This window comes from Coturnix japonica, chromosome 1 (assembly GCF_001577835.2).
Source record: "Coturnix japonica isolate 7356 chromosome 1, Coturnix japonica 2.1, whole genome shotgun sequence".
Classification (NCBI taxonomy): Eukaryota; Metazoa; Chordata; class Aves; order Galliformes; family Phasianidae; genus Coturnix; species Coturnix japonica.
The window spans coordinates 62,703,601-62,720,015 of record NC_029516.1 but is presented as its reverse complement, the minus strand read 5'-3'; the positions used below and the strand labels follow the sequence as shown (position 1 = coordinate 62,720,015).

Genomic DNA, 16,415 nt, shown 5'->3' with positions numbered 1-16,415 from the left:
AAGTGGACCCACACATCACAGACTGCCACTGCAAATTTGATAATAGCTCCTATAATCATTTGTGTTAGCAATGGAATTTGGCATGAGTGCTTCAAATTAGCACAGTGCCCTACATGAGGGGATGGGTCACACTGACATGAGTGGCTTGGCAAGGAAAAGCCTTGTTGGGAGGTGGACAATGCACAGCACCAGAAGCCTTTGAAGTTTCTTATCTAAAGGTTTTAAGAATTAATGTTTTCCTGATGCGATTTTAAAAAGCCTATGAGACTTGAGTTTACTTGCTACAGATCACCTGCTAAGTATGAAACAATTTTTTTTTAATTGTGTAGATAATGAAAAATGCCTGTTTTACTAGATACAGTAATACACTGAGCTTCATTACTGACTTCACTAACAGCAGGCTGCCTTTAACAGACACGGCTCTAAAGCACTAAAATGGAGAACAAGATCATTTTTAACAGCAGTACAAGCCAGTTTACAACCCAGTCACAGAGCTGATGTACCTATAAACAAACTGATTCAGGTTCCCAGAGCAGACTAGGTCTTCTCAGGCAAATGGGTTAGCACATGTCACTCTATGCTGCCCAGCCAGAAGCACCACAGTCCAAGTCAGCAAGTCTGAAACAAACCAAGGTGTGGTTAAAGCACACAGTAACAGTGGAGAAACATCGCCACTCACTGCTCTCCATCTTTCTGTGCCTGCAATGTGTTTGTGCCAGTTTACACCTCTGATACTCCAGCTGCATTCACAGACCGTTGGAAAGCCTGTTCTACCACCAACCTTGCAATATCTGGTTTCTCCCCAGACTCAAGATCTTACAAAGAAGTAATTTCACTAGGATCTTAGTTTTCATTAAGGAAAGGTAAAATAACAAAGCATATTAGAATCTAATGGTTGCTGAAGGAAGTTTGCTGTCATCTGAGAATATCCTGAGAGTCTGAACACAGGAAGCCCTTCATTTAAAATGCAGTACCATAAGGCATAGAAGGGCTGGGGACTGGGGGGAAGAAGGATCACCTGCTTTCTACACCGAGAAAAACCCACAATAGTATAGGCTGCTTAACTGTTTCCATGACTTATACACACCTTGGTAGCTCCTCACACACACACCCCTGGGCTCTGGGAACTGCTAGTATAACTCCTGCAATTAAAGACATCGATACCAGAATCTGTTTGCCAAAAGGGAAAACCACCACCCCCTGCTCCAGCACATGGGGCATGTTTTTACAGGAGTGAAGTAAAAACCTCAGCACAAAGATGTGAACTCTCCCAAAGTTCAAGACATTTATTAGCAATGTGCAATCCACCATCAAACTAGAGTGGCAAGCTCCACCCCATCGTCTCCCATGGACCACCCTGTCCTTTCCCTGACAGGTCAACTGAAGCCCAACAGAAGTTTTGGAGCTGAACACACTGCAGCTTTATGCAGCTGCGTCCAGTGATCTACACTGGGCATGAGGTAACAATACTTAATCTCACACTACAGCAACTTCACGCTTTGGTTTCCCTGTCAGACTTTACATAAACTTGTGAGTGATGGATGTTGCAACGCAGACAGACAATTGCTTGCCACCATGTAAAATCAAAACTAGTACAGCACGGTTCTGGGGATGCTGACTGGCTACACTCAAAATATTTTGGATGAATTAATCAGTCTTAGTATTTCCATATAAATGATCCCCTAAACGCTTATTCTCAAGATAAAACTTCAAAAACCTCTAGGGATCAGATACACTTTTAATGCTACATTTCTTTGAAGTATTTTCCCTTTGTATTTCAACGACACTTCAAAGTTTTCCCACTTACATACAAATTAAATCAGACATTTGATGCTAAAAGAAGGAGACAATAAAACTATTCCACACATTCCCAACCCTTGGTGGGGGGGGGAAAGAAGACTTGGTCTCAGAGAAAATAATATATTAACCATACTCAGATTTTCACTACACCAGCTGCCCAAGAAGGATTTCTTCATCTATGAAAGGTCAAATGGAACCATACCACAGTACAAGTCCCAGTCCCTCCTCTGTCTGAGATCCCTGTCCCAACAAGCAGCACAGGCTTAATCTGCAGGATGCAGTCTTGCTGACATCAAGGGGGAGTTTGTAATTAAAGGCAGGGCATGGCCCATGAAGGCCACTGGAGGGAGAAAACTGTTGATGGGGAAAACAAAGGTCCACCTGCACTGTTAAAGCCCTTACAAAGTTTAACAGGCATTAAACAAAACAAAACAAATCAAAAGAGAAAGCAAACAAATCATGACAGTTTCCCTTAATTCCCACAAACTAGCACGTTCCGTGGCAGCCACATGAATATCTGGGGCCAAATACTCAGTGTTCACGCATCAAGACCCAGGAGTCACCTGGAGATACATACGACTCATTCTTAAGCACTGAATACGTTTTATAAGGTTGATGATAGCTTCATATGCAACAAATTGATAAAAACATGTATTGTTCCTGTATTTCCCTTTGTCAGGGCTACTACCCACCTGCCTACTGAGCCACCTGTAAGGGGACTGTTTGCAGAGGGGTTACATTTAGTTCTGAAGTTCTGAAGAACTGATGTTGTTCCCCATCTACAGGATCGGATGCTCCTCTGAACGCCTTGCCCTGATGAACACAAAGAAGGCACTTAGTCCAGGCTGGGCTTGCAAAAGATGCTGGTGATACCATGGCCCCAACTCCAATGTTCTTGCTATATGAAAGAGGAAAAGTAAACCCAACATGGTCAAAAATGTTTTCTTCAAATACACTTACACGGTTCTGAAGGACTGAAATACCCTGGAAATACAGGGCTAATGAAATAACACTATTATTACCAAGTTTCTAACAAGAAGTCCAAAAAGCAAGATCACAGAAAGCTCCAGTAACTTCAATGCTACAACACAAAAACTATCCTAGGGCAAACTTTTAAGACCAGCCACTGCAACTGTACTCTAAAGTTCACAAAAGCTACATGCTCCTACAATTCACTGTACAATTTAACTGGTTTTCTAGAGGAAACAGTCTCGCTTGATTCCTGAAGATAAATACTGTGTATAAATAAGCTGCAAGTTCAACAGTAAATCCTGCTGAAGTTGCAGGAAATCCACCTAACTATATGGAGCTCTTGAATGATGCACCTAAGCACGATTACTGCTCTTAAAGCCTTTACAAATAGAGTTCAGTAACATTATTTTTCAGTAAGAAAAAAATTCTTGTGGTGGAACATGCCTAACCTTAAAAATCTAGTGGAGATGTTCCTTCTATTTTCCTGAGATCTACTGCAATGCAATCTGAGTGGCAAATGGGCTGGATAACATGCAACTTGTTGCCTTCAATGCTTGTTGATACCAAAATACTGCTTCCAAAACAGTACAGTAACACGCTCTATGCAACTACTCCCGCTGCTACTGGCCTTACCCAGCAAATCATCTTTTGATCTCCCAACTTTTCCAACACTCTTTTTTTCCCCCACCTTTTGAAGTCTTTGACAGAAGCCTGACTCCTTGACGTTAGGCCTTCCTAATGAGAGATGGAAAAAAATCTGGAAAAACTCAGAATTTGATGGAAAAAAAACAAAAACAAACAAAAAGAAGCATCGTTCACATGGCAGGTTCATGAGAAAGCTGTGATTTCCAGATTTTTTCATCAACTCTTGAGAAATATTCGGAAGATAATCCACCCGGCCATACATTTAACTATGAATGCTGGCAATCACCACTCCAGTTTATCTAAATTCCAGTTCAACATCCAAAGCCTAACCAAAGTTTCACAGATACGTACTCTAACAGGATCCGGTACCTCAGTGTGGTAATGAGCACAACTGTGGAAGTGGATGTACCTGAACCATGCAGCTGGCCTTTTGGATTTGCCTTTTGCTCTTTGATAACATTTTTTTAACAGTTCTAAATAGCAAGCTTTTGCTTCCTGTAAATGTCTCAGGGATCATAAATGCATTCGGGCCTCCAACAATATTTTAATGAAATATCAGTTCTCGCTCCTCTATTTCACTTGCAGGCAAAAAAAAAAAAACCAAACAAAATTTGCCATTTTAAGGATATAATCTTAAGTAGCTTTCTGAGAAATGCCAAGAATACTGAATTGTCACTTCTGTGCCCTGGTTTGTTGTGTTGTAGGGTTTTTGCTTTTTTTTTCCTAGTAACCTTTTCTTTAAAAGAAAGTGCAGTGCCATACAAGACAAAGTTGCATGAAGAGACGTGCTGTATTTTAGAGATTGTAAGATTGTAAGCAGTGTCAGCTCATCAAAAATCTTCAAAAAGTAGAGTTCTAATTGCCTGCACTGCATTATTGCATCTAAAAAAAGGCACTGGGAAATAATGTGAACAAGGCAACTGCTTAAGCACCATTCCACTTTCCTAAGCCAAGGATCAGTTATCAGTGAAACAAATGCTGATAACTCGGGTGCACTTCTAATGCTTTGGTACCCATTTTGAAGCTTCTGCAAATCTGCTTAAACGTTATTCAAAGTTGCTTGTGACTTACAAAATCTTCTTCGTTAAAGGAAAAGAAACCTCAACCTGTTGCTTGTGCACTGTGATGCCAACTTGGTATACCAAGGCTTCTGGATGCTACAGCACAGTGGTCCAAGTACAAAACTTCCAGATTAGGTGGAACAACTGAACATAATACAAACAATTTGGCAACACAAAGGGCAGATCTACAGATGAAAAACACAATGTTTTCCTAATCCCAGCTAACTAAAGAGAGCTAGCCTTGCTTAAGACAGGCATCAAAATGAAGGAAAGTGCTTAATCAAAACAAACAGCCTGGACCACCCAAAAGGGCTCAAATTAAAAGTCACCCATACCAGCTGGAAATCCTGTCATTTTGTCTGAACTGTTACTTTGATGGACTAGCCTACCTGAGTGATGCACGTGTTCATCTGCCTGTGCAGTCACCCCTTAATGAGTCATTATGGGTTGGACTAGATGACCTTACTGGTCTTTTCCAACCTTAATGATTATGATTCTTTTCTGTGATTTTCTCAGCAGCAGGAAGAAAGCAGGTGCTTTCTCATCCAGCATGCACATTAAAACACAAAGGCACTAGAAAGACATCTCCACAGTCTGTGCGTCTTGAAGGTTCTCACACAAGGACTGTGGCCCAGCCCTGCACTTCTCTGCAAGTCCTGACAAGATCCCAAGAAATTGGTGGGGCTGGCAGCAAGTAACCTGGCACCATACAGCGCTCCAAAGAGCCTTTTGCAAATACCTACAGACTGAAATAGGGCCACGTGTATTTCCTCTCCTACTGTAATGCAAGCAAGGCTCCACACTTGTTGCAGATTACACGCAAGACAGTAAGTGCTACATCTTCACTGTGTGGATCATGGCTCTATACATATCATAACATGCTGTAAATTATACACAGCTTAACTCTTAGTAATGCAAGCCTCAGAACTGTCTCCATATTTTGTGGTTGCAGGAATTAACAGACACTGATGACTAATCTGATAGTAAGAACATTAAAAGAGACAGCTCTATCATTACTACTCCTTGTCATGTATGTACATGGTTTCTTGTCATCACAAAAGTCTGTATTAATGGTTTCTTCTCATGTAGCAATGTTGGTGGGCTTCTCTTTCCCATCCTTCCCACAGGCAGTTATTCTTAGCAGTACCATACCTACTCTTCACTGACAAAGGATTACTGCTATCTGACAATATAGAACAAGAAAGAAGAACTTTAACACCAGATCCTGGCAGCATGAAAACCCTGTGGCAAGAGGCACATGATCCCAATGAGCACTCACAGGTCCACGCAGAGCAAGTTATGCCAGTGCCTGGTGCACACCGTTGCTCCTACTTCTCTTCCCAAAGCTCTGAGGCACAGCATGAAGCCTGGCGGAGATCTTGCAAATAGGAACACAGCTGCATACCAGAACTCTTTCTTTGCACAGTGTGGGCCACACACAAGAGATAGGCTACAAAGGAGTTCAAGATGCATGCAAAGGCAAAGCTGGCTAAGATGCAAAGATCTACTCCTAAGATGCAAACCATAACATATTAACATCTCAAGGTGTCAAGCCTGCAAATAGCAACCAATATTAAACTACTGTATTGACAGAGGTCAGAAGTAGAGGGAGGAAAGAAAAGGCAGCAATAACAGACATCCATGCCAAGATCTTAGACAGGAAAGCATCAAACCCACAAAGAGGCTCCTACAAGAACTTGGAAGCTCACAATTGCAGACCAGCTTTGCTCTGTTGCTAGATCATTTGGGAGCTAAAATCCTGATAGTTAACAAGGTTATCTCCCACAGAGCCAGAGATGCAGCAGAATGACACCTCCCACCTGTGCTGTGAGCCTGGAGTAGATACGAAGGGCACCAGAGCAGCCATATACGTTTTGGTATTTCTTTGTTTTGTTTTGTTTTTTGCTTTCCCCACAACACCACAGCACCCAATGGGATGCTGAGCCTATTTTCCACCTGCAGGTGGACAAGAGGGGGTGGAGTGCCTGGGTGAGTGGCCCTGGCAGAATCCCTGGGGCTGCTTTACTACAGTTGTTGCCTGGTGGACTTTGGGTAGCACGACACCCACAGCACATCAAATCCAACTGCTCAGCTGCAAGCCATGCAGGTACAGCAGCCAAAATGCCCTGGCACGGAGCCTTGTCAACATAGCTAATGCTGGTTGCCCAGTCCCAGAACAGAATTCAACTTGCAAAATATTATGGGCAGCTCCTTATCACACAAAGTGGCTTTAGACAAGCTCAACATTTTGCAGTGTTTATAATCTGTTCCCCTGAAATTAGACTGACAGCTGAACCACAGCTTGGAACAGAGATGATGATCTGCCCATCGGCACAGGATTTTTTCAGCAAAATCCATCTAGACTGAGATCAGCAAGTTGCATAAATCCACATTTGATAATAAGCACGTTCCTAATGCTACTGAAGCCAGTGGCACTGAGTACTTGCTTACCACTGAGTGCCTCTTCAACTGATTGATCAAAACAGAACCTCCAAATATAGAAGTTGGACTTGAAAATCTTTGTGGGTCCCATCTAACACGGGATATTCTATGATTTTAGATCCTGCTGGCTTTGTGCAAATTGCAGATGCTTTCAGTAACATCAGCACTCTTATAAGGTCCACAGTGAAATACCAGCTCTCCTTACCTTGAATGATTTCAGCCCAGCAGCCACCAGATGCAAGCTCTGCCACAAACTGAATGGGATCAAGTACCCACAAGCATCCTTTTAATTATGGCTGCAATCCCCCTTCTCTCTCCAATGAAAACGACTTTCTGAGCACAGCTGCTGGTGTGTGTGTGCACTGGACACAAGGGAAATGCTGAAAACTCAAATAAAGTCCGCCATACAGACACATTCAATAGCCATCTTGCTCTGGATTGCTCTAAGTGTGACATCACCACTTCATAAAAAGAGCAACCACTTCATCAGGATATCACTAGGTAAAATGTACTTCAGTTTACATTGAACCTCTGTGACCACTTAGCTTGAGTCCATACAGAAAACACAGCAAAAATTACTCAGAGATTCAGGGTAAACAAATAATGTTCTATGATAATTTCCAGAACAGGTACAACCAGAGGCAAGATAGAGGAGAACCAGGCCCTCAGAGAAATCAATGAGAAGAGAAGAATGCAGCAACAGTTTTAATATGACAACGAAACAGAATTTTCTGGCCTACCATTATACTGAACACTCAGTGAGTCAACTGAACTTAATCTCTCCTCATGAGACAAAGCTATTTGCTCTCCTACCTTCTTAAAGTAACTCAGATCTGTCTATGTCCTATTTTTAGTATCTAAATTAAGAATATCGCTCATAACCAGATTATATGGCATTTATTCTGAAGAGTAAGGGATACTGTTAGAGCTAAAAACTGAACACAAACACCCTGTGGATGTAAGCCTTGACATTTATATACTGGATTAATAAGTACTAAGAGGAATTTCTGATGTAGGGCATATGACCCTCCCTTCATTTCAAAGGCAATTATTTTAATACCATGATTTCAAAGTGTGACGAGGCCTGGAAAACACTTACAGACAGGCAGCTTTACCCAAAAAGCTCTCAGATTCCCCAAAAAACAATTTCAGGTGAATCTCTGGTTTTGAGATAAGAAAACACCTGGGAGACTGTTTGTTTCAAATAACCATTTGTGCATGTGCTGGAAGGGAGATAAGCAGACCTGCGACAAATGTCAATTTTATGCTGTATGGATCTGAGCCTCCCTGAAACAAATTGAGAAGGCTCAAGGATGGTCGATACACACATCCCGTTCAGGCACATCTCTCATTTTAAGCAGCATTACTCGCATTGCCGCAGCTGAGCCATGCCATCAGCTCCTTCCCGAGGTCTCAGCTGCAAACCACCAGTGGATTTCTGGAGCGGCCACATCCTTTGAAGCAGCCCTTGTCTTTCACACCTTGTCACCTATTCCTCAACACTCTTCAGGCACCTGAATCTGGAACCTACCACCTTGGGAAGCTCAAAGGGCCTGCTTAGAGTTTGATGGCAAAGCAGAAAACAATTAAGCTCCCACTAGTCAGACCTAGCCAGTGCAACCCACCCTTCCACACCCAAGAGGTGTCTGCACACCTGCGTCAGTGCTCCCAACCCAGGGCTGCCCAGCTGATGCCACATGAAGGCCCATGCTGACAAGAGTCCCATGAACATCCCTTAGGCCACATGTGAGGTGATTTCCATAAACATCCACTCTTACCACTCTGATCCACCATAAGGATCAGGACCTGAAACAGAAATTCTAGCAGTTTCCCAGACCGACTTTGAATCATAGATATAGGTTAGCCTAGACATCCTACTCCAACAAGTACAACTGTAAGAAAGGCAGTAATGAGAAGCTAAGCTGTAATGAAGGACTTGTTCACGAGGGTGTGGGGATACAAGCAGTTGGACAAGCAATATGAAAGAAGATGCAATTTTAAACTCTTAACAGTTAAGAAAAATCCTGTGTTCACTTACATTATTTTAGAATGGAATTTCTTGGCTGTGCAAGCAAAACAGGGCAGGCAGTAATCAAGTTCACTGTGGGGAACAGCACTGGCTCAGGTACATACCACCTCCCACTTCCCAGTGGCAGTGGTTCACTACCTCCTCCAGCTCCCACTGCTTCTTTTGTTCTGTTCCATCTTGCCCATTCTTCCCCCTTTGCTTATATTTCCTTGAGTGCCAGTGATATTTGCCATCAGCCCATGATATCCCACAGCTTTTCTTTGCTGCTTGGAAACAGTTTGGAAGAAATGTGAAAAAACACAACAATAACAAAAAAAAAACAAAACAGCTCATTTTCCTGCTTGGCACAACCAAAGCCTTTTTTGTGAACTTACACTAGAGGAGTTGGGGGTGGAGAAGGAAGAAATAGCCAGAGAGTCAGGTAGCTCCCTCCCTCTTTTAATTTCAAATACCTAATTAACACATGGAGATACTAAAGTATCTCCAAGAAATTCCCTGGTGGGGTTTATCAGCAAGATCCCAGCAACTTGCTCTGGACACATTCATAAAAGCATTCACCCCTCCAGGGTGTAATACCTCAAAAAAATTACAAAACATACACACACACAAAATTCAACCCACAAACAAAACTCCCCACACGGATGCTTCTCCTGAGCTGCCGAAATCAAAGACTAGGGAGAGAAGTGGTCATATAACAAAGGAAAGGCATAAAGGCAACAACAGAAGCACACACGCTGCAAGGAGAGCGTGAAAGCCTGCATACCAGCTGCTCTGCTCTTCCTGGTGCAAAATTCAGATCCCAACCCAGCCCCGCGGGCTCCCAAGCAGCATGAGGGAAAAACATCCAGAATCGGGATAAGCCATGTTCTGTTCCTCAAAAAAAACCCACAAAAAAATCAGCTGACAAGTCATCAGGAATTTGGGTATCATGTGAAACACTGAGTGAAATGAGAACCCTGCAAGCATGCCATGGCACAAGACAGCTCTTCTTAGAGCCAGAAGAAAGCACGCACAGATGAGGTAGTGGGGGTACAGGCTGGATCCAGAGCTGCCCAGGTCACCAGCCCAGTTATCTTTAGGAGATGCTGCAAAGCACACTCCACCACACATGAGATTTTAGAAGCTGAAAACAAGAATTCAAACCTCCCCCCTTGCAAAGGAAAAAAAAATACTGGCTGTGGTACCTGAGTGCTGCGATCTGTTGCTGAAGATCCCATNAAAACAAAATACATGCTTGGAGTTAAAGATCAAGCCCCTAAAAGGGCTTGGCAATGTTTTGCATTCCCAGATAGTGCATGGCTGAAGACAGCTGCATTCCTCATCGCCTTTACTAGCAAGACATGCCTAGAATAAAGTTGCTCGAAGTCATACAAGCCTTTCACCAGAAAGTTTATCAAACAAGGCATCTGAACCCAGTCAGAAGGCGGACAGGCAGCATCTGAGAACCTGTGGAGAAGCAGCCCAATAATATTCCAAAGAAAGATGAAGAAATTCTTCATGTGATTTCTGCTCTTATGCACCACGCCACTGAATCAACAAGTAGACTATATCTGTCCTACTCAGTGGAGCTAAACTTCTCTAATGCAGCTCAGCACTCTGAAACATCTTCTCTAGATTTCATTAAAAAAAGAAAAATATCAAGGAAATAAAAGGAGTTTCAATGGAATGCAAAGCAGTAGTCATCAACATTGCTGCAATTACTTGCAGATCTGCTCTGTAACATCCCAGACACAACTTACAGCCAACAACAGGAAGGTAAAAACAAAAACCTTGCTGTGGCACATGATGGGGGTCATGAGAAGGTTTATTCCTGCGCAGTAACACAGTCCCCATTTAGGATACCTCTCTTTTCCCATCCCAGTCTCAGCTGCCAAAGAAGAGGAAAAAATACTTCTAAATATTACAGAAACAACAACAGTGTCACGTAGTTAGCAAAGGTTAGGCAAGATCATTCAAGATAAACATCTCTCCCTTTCCCTTTGTTGTTGATGGGAATCAAATACGATTTTTTCCTACTTTTTTTTTCTTCATTTAAACAGGGAAGGTGTGGTGCTACTCCAGGAGCAGAGAGCCAGGATCTCAGGCTGATAATTCAACTCTTCTCACGGCCTAAGGTGCATTGACTTGTGGTTCATTCTCCTCTCTGTAAAACGGGGCAAATAATAAACTACTACACAATGATACAGAAATTGCTTCATTCAGAGGTGTATCATTTTTTGAAGATGCAAACAAAGAGCCAAGTACTATTACCAGATGCTGCAATGATAGGTTTTCTCCCTCAAGCTACTTAAGGAAAGAAAAAAAACCAAACCCTATTTGTAATGAGATGCACTACTTAGAAAGTGGGACATCTTAAAAAACAGATTGGACAATCTTCTTCCAGCTCAGAAAGATTATTCTCAACATATAAACCTCACAGGATTATGAATTTACAAAATGAAACATATCGGTTGACCAGGTTTCTGCAGACAAAATAAGCTTGCCTAAATAAACAGGGGAAATACACGTTCTTGGTCTTGAAGAAATCGAAAAGAGTTTCTCGGAGAAGCAAGGGAAGAAACGGAATTAGATTTGAAAGCTTTGTGGGGGATGAATTTTTATTTGCTGAATATAAAGCACCTGTCAGGACTGGGAAAGTCAAGTAAGGAAAAAAGGGCGGGCAGGAAAAAGAAGGGAAAGGCTCTGTGCAGCAGAGAGGTCACATGCGAGATAAACAGGGCAGTAAATGTAAACAGGGTTAATATATAGGGATGCACACAGCTCCCTTTCTCTCCGTACAGACATTTATGTGTAGTACAGAGCTGCCATCAGCACTGTGGGTGAACATAACGTGAAGCTACGTTAATGTTACCCAAACCACATTGCATAAAACATCAGAGCAAAAGCACAGGGACATGCATACTGCTTTCAGTAAGCTGCAATATTCCCTCTTGGAAGAAAGGGATGGAAAAAACCCAAACATACAAACCCTGCCCCTTTCCCCCCCACCGCATGCCAAGGGTGACACACTTCTTTCCCCTCTGGCCCAAAGTTCAATTCTCCTGCAAAGGGCTTAAAGGGTGGAGGTGTCATTCACATAAGAGAAATGTTAACTCAAAAATAAATGAGAAGATTTGTGGGCTTAACACTTCTTGTACCCAGCAGTGAATCACAGCAAAACTGACCTTCCTTCACCAGCATTCCCATGTTCTTCAAGGCCCTGGTGCTGCTTGGGCAGCACAATGGGGTTGAACAAGGCTGAATTTGAGGAGGGGGTAACTTCTTGTGCAAATCAGGAGCCTTATCTTGCATTGTACTCTTGACCACACAGTGGTCTTGGGTAACACAGTGACACACAAGTAACACCCCCACCCAAAACAATCATAAACATCCTACCTCTGTCCTTGTGTTGCGCCCTGCCCCAGTGTCTGGCCGCAATGGACCTCAAGCCCCAGGCAAGCACACCCCAACCCCTTGCCTCCCCACCCCACCCACAGGCAGTGCCGCACCTCCCATAGGCATGCAGAGGGGCCACAAGCTCCAGGAAACGCTCAGCACTATTTTGAGCATATCTGAGTTTAGCTCAACTACTAAAAGCCCAGGAGAAGCTGCACAGGGGCTGTACTCCACAGGACAAGCCACAAGCACTAATAAATGCAGTGATGAGATGTACACAGAGGGCAACGGGAAGCCCTTGCACTCATCTGCCCAACTGGGAGCAGCAGACAGCAGCTTGTAACGTAGCCTGGTGCTGAGCCAGAGGCAGGGACTTTGGGCCATCGCGCTAGGAGAGGTTTTTATTTGCTTATTTGATGGTGAAAGCAAGTAGCAGGAGAAATCACTTCCAGCCTTCCAGAAACACTGCTGAGGGAAATGGGCCTAACTTGAGCAGAAAGCCTCCAAACGACAGAGATACACTGGTACTTAGGCTGTGGGAACAGAGAGAGGACTGAGCGCCCACAGGTGCTGACTAGGAGGGATGTGAGCACACGCTTCCACCTGGAGCAATATGCAAGAAAAGGCAGATTTAGCTCCCAATGATTCTGACTATTCCTAGGGAAGGAAAACCAGCACAACATCTGGAAAGCAAGGATCCAGAGATTTCCAATGAAAGCAAGACATTTGCATAGTTGTGCCAGCAGACTGACAATCACCAAACACACATCCAGCAGAAGGTGGAGACCAGCCAACGTCAGACTTTCAATGACGTTTTTATAGCCATGACCCATTCAAATCCAGCTGGAGTGCCTGGCCAGCTGGAATGTAATCCCCACAACTCCTATATGCAATAAAATTGAAAAAAATGGGACCTACATAGGAGGATAATAGGTGATAACTGCTCTTGGAGCCAGCAGACCACTGATTAAGAGCCTGGGGAATAAAAGCTTTTGGTGTCAGGCTTCAGGATTCCTGACAAAGAGCATCACTCGCTTCTTTCCAGGCCCCTGGGCAGCCTGTGGATCCCACAGAGAGTTTACACACAGTGATTTAGAGTGGGAAGGGTTGGAGGCCCAAGAAGAGGCACTGCAAGGACTGTAGCAGGGGGAAGGAGAGAAAGAGAAGGGAAATAAGGTCTTGAATAAAACACAGCCCCATCTCCAGGCAGGCCTGGTTATGCGGGATAGCACTGTGAAGCAGCAATGACCAAGGCCAGCTTTGGAGCTTGGTGATCACACCAGCAGTCCCAGGCAGCAGATGTGTACTTTCTGCTTTCCAAAGATAGAGTAAATCTCTGGGGACATGGCAAGCACATCCTTGGGGCACAGGCTGTGAAACACAGCAGTAAACAGCAGCCACCACTGACAGTCTCAACCCTGTGAGTGTGTGGCACAGCACGGCGTGCAGGTGAATGGGAGGGCTCCACAGTGACAAAAAGCAACAAAAAGCGCACACAAAAAGAGGTCCCAGAGGGAGTGGAGAGCAGCCTGATGAAGCACTTACAGTGCCAAGACAGCAGTTGTGAAGAAGCACAACAGGGCTGTGGAGAAGAAGCTGGTATAGCAATAGTAAGGGGTTGGTGCATTCCAGTTACTGCATGCAAAGCTCAGCTCTCCAAGCGAAGAGCCTGCTGGAATTTAGAAGCCTCAAGTCCTTCACATGTCAGATCGTACCGTAATATCCAAAACTAAGTAGATAGGAGATAACCATCCCCAAAACAAGACTGGCAGCTCTGATATGCACTACGCTACTTGGATCAAATCCGTCTAGACCAAATGCAAAATGCCACGCCTTGAAGTCTACTAAACTGGGCCATTTCCAACAGCTAATGCAACAGATTCTGTCAAGAGTGGTTTTCACATAAACTTAAACTTGCCCCAGTGATCCGAAAGCCCTGAGCAGTTTCTCTACACGTTACCACAGACCTGCCAAGTTAGATTAACTACAGATAAACAGCACTGCCACACCATAGAGGCGTGGAAGTGCAGCAAAGCCCATCCTGAAGCACTGGCACCGCTTTTTGAGTCCACGGTGTGCCACAAGAATGGCTCCAGTGGTCATTTCATTTTTACTTCTTGGATAACCAAAATATACTCTCTTATACTGCCACAGTCCATATGTTAACTCCTAAGCCACTGTCTTTAAAATGCAGAAAGCCTCCCCAAACCTAAACAGCAGTTCAGAATGCGTAAGTGGTGGGTTCCCTTTAGAAGACATCAAATAAATGGATTTTTACACAAGCAGACACAGCATGACGTTCATCTACAACTCCTGCAGGAAGCTGCAATGCAGTGTCATTTAGCCAACATTTGAACTCAAAGCCCAAAGGAGTTGTTGTGTAAGGTATCAAGCAAAAAGCAGGAGATACGTCGACATCAATGGTGAGAAGTAAGCTGTTGGCTTAGGTTACTCACCCAAGGGAGCAAACTCAATGCTGATCTCCACCGTAACGCTTGAGCCAATCCCGCTGATCCATATAAGCTTCTGACACTGGAAAGAGAAATAAAGAATTTAATTAATCACTACAGAGTCTTAGCAGTGAAATCTTATAAAAGTTTATGATGAAGTGACATGGGATACAGGAAGCACAGCGGATGACGTACATAACAGCATTTAAAAACAAACCAAAAACATGCCAAGAGATTAAAGGATGACAGTTGATGTACAAATAGGAAATGAGTTTGCTTATTCCTAACAATTCCCAGCAACATCCTCTCTCAGTATTTCTGCTTTAAATGGTCAGGTTTGTGCCTGCCCCTACATCCCAGTAGTTCACAACTGCACAACACAAAGCAAGGAAGGTGAATGACACCTTGAAATGACTCCTCACTACTGTGACCTGCAGAACTGCCAGCCCAGCACCCCACACAGCTGAACAACCAGAGTTCTGACTGCGAAGAGAAGCCAGTGAAAGTCAGAGCAGCACAGGGCACTGAAACAACCCTACAGCTCTTATCCATCATCACAGAGGATACCCCTATCCGAAGATTTCGGTCAAAATAAAAGCTATTTGGTGTAGGAAGCTTGACAAAATTGTTCTTACACAAGCCCCCCACTAAGATATAAAAATCTAACTCCCATATGAGTGCTCAATGAAATACAGAAGGACTGAAACAAAGAGGAATGCTGCTGAAAGGTAACGTGCATCACTCTGCAGGACGGTCAGTAACCTTCCAGTTATGACCTCTGTGTACCACTGGGAGGCTGCACTGGCAGGCTGAGACACTGCTCATGGAACAACAGTTGTGCCAAGAGCAAGAGCAGATACTGGAAAGCTGAAAGAAGCTCAGACAAGCAAGCAGCACGATCAGGATGCAAACACCTGACTCAAAAATATTAAGGGCTAAAGAGAAAGTCTATCTAGTTGACCTGGGACAACAAACACTGACTGTAAATATCCAGAAGGTGTGAGCTAAAACAGAGAGAATTCAGCCCATTTATGACACATGGTTATAGGGCACAGGAAAAAAAAAGATGCAATCTTGGGTCTAAATACTAAAAATGTAGAATAGATTGCCTTGGGGCATAGAAAGGAGGCTGAGGGGAGGTGGGAGTCGGCCTCTTCTCCCATGTAACTAGCAATAGGACTAGAGGGAATGGCCTCAAGTTGCATCAGGGAAGATTCAGGCTGGATGTCAGGAAATGCTACTTCTCTGAAAGAGTGGTCAGGTGCTGGAATGGGCTGCGCAGGGAGGTGGTGCAGTCACTGACCCTGGAGGTGTTCAAGGAACATTCAAACGTTGTGTTGAGGGACATGGTTTATTTATTTAGGAAAATATTGGTGAAAGGTGAACGGCTGGACTGGATGATCTTAGAGGCCTTTTCCAGCCTTGGTCACTCTATGATTTGAAATGGCAGGTTGTTTTAAAACAGACTGGGAAAAACACCAGGAAAAAACAACAGTGTACATAGACCATGAAGGACAGAGACATATAAGTCTTACTAGCAGACTCTGTCACAGGACCAAGGTTTCAGGCTATTGCAACAGAATAATTATGCCCTGTGCAACGCAGGAAGAAAAAAAAACATCTGTCAGATGGAAAAAGAGA

The 16,415-nt window shown here is 43.7% G+C and overlaps 1 protein-coding gene across 14 annotated transcripts in view; it reads right to left on the bottom strand.

Annotated features, from left to right (window-relative positions):
- The window catches only part of PPFIBP1 (PPFIA binding protein 1), a 96,665-nt gene that overhangs the window by 57,136 nt on the left and 23,114 nt on the right, over positions 1 to 16,415 (bottom strand). For all 14 annotated transcript variants that reach the window (XM_015868693.2, XM_015868665.2, XM_015868700.2 and 11 more), the window contains exon 2: positions 14,781 to 14,856. The gene's annotated coding sequence lies outside the window, so the exon portion shown is untranslated. The remainder of the gene's footprint in view (positions 1 to 14,780; positions 14,857 to 16,415) is intronic.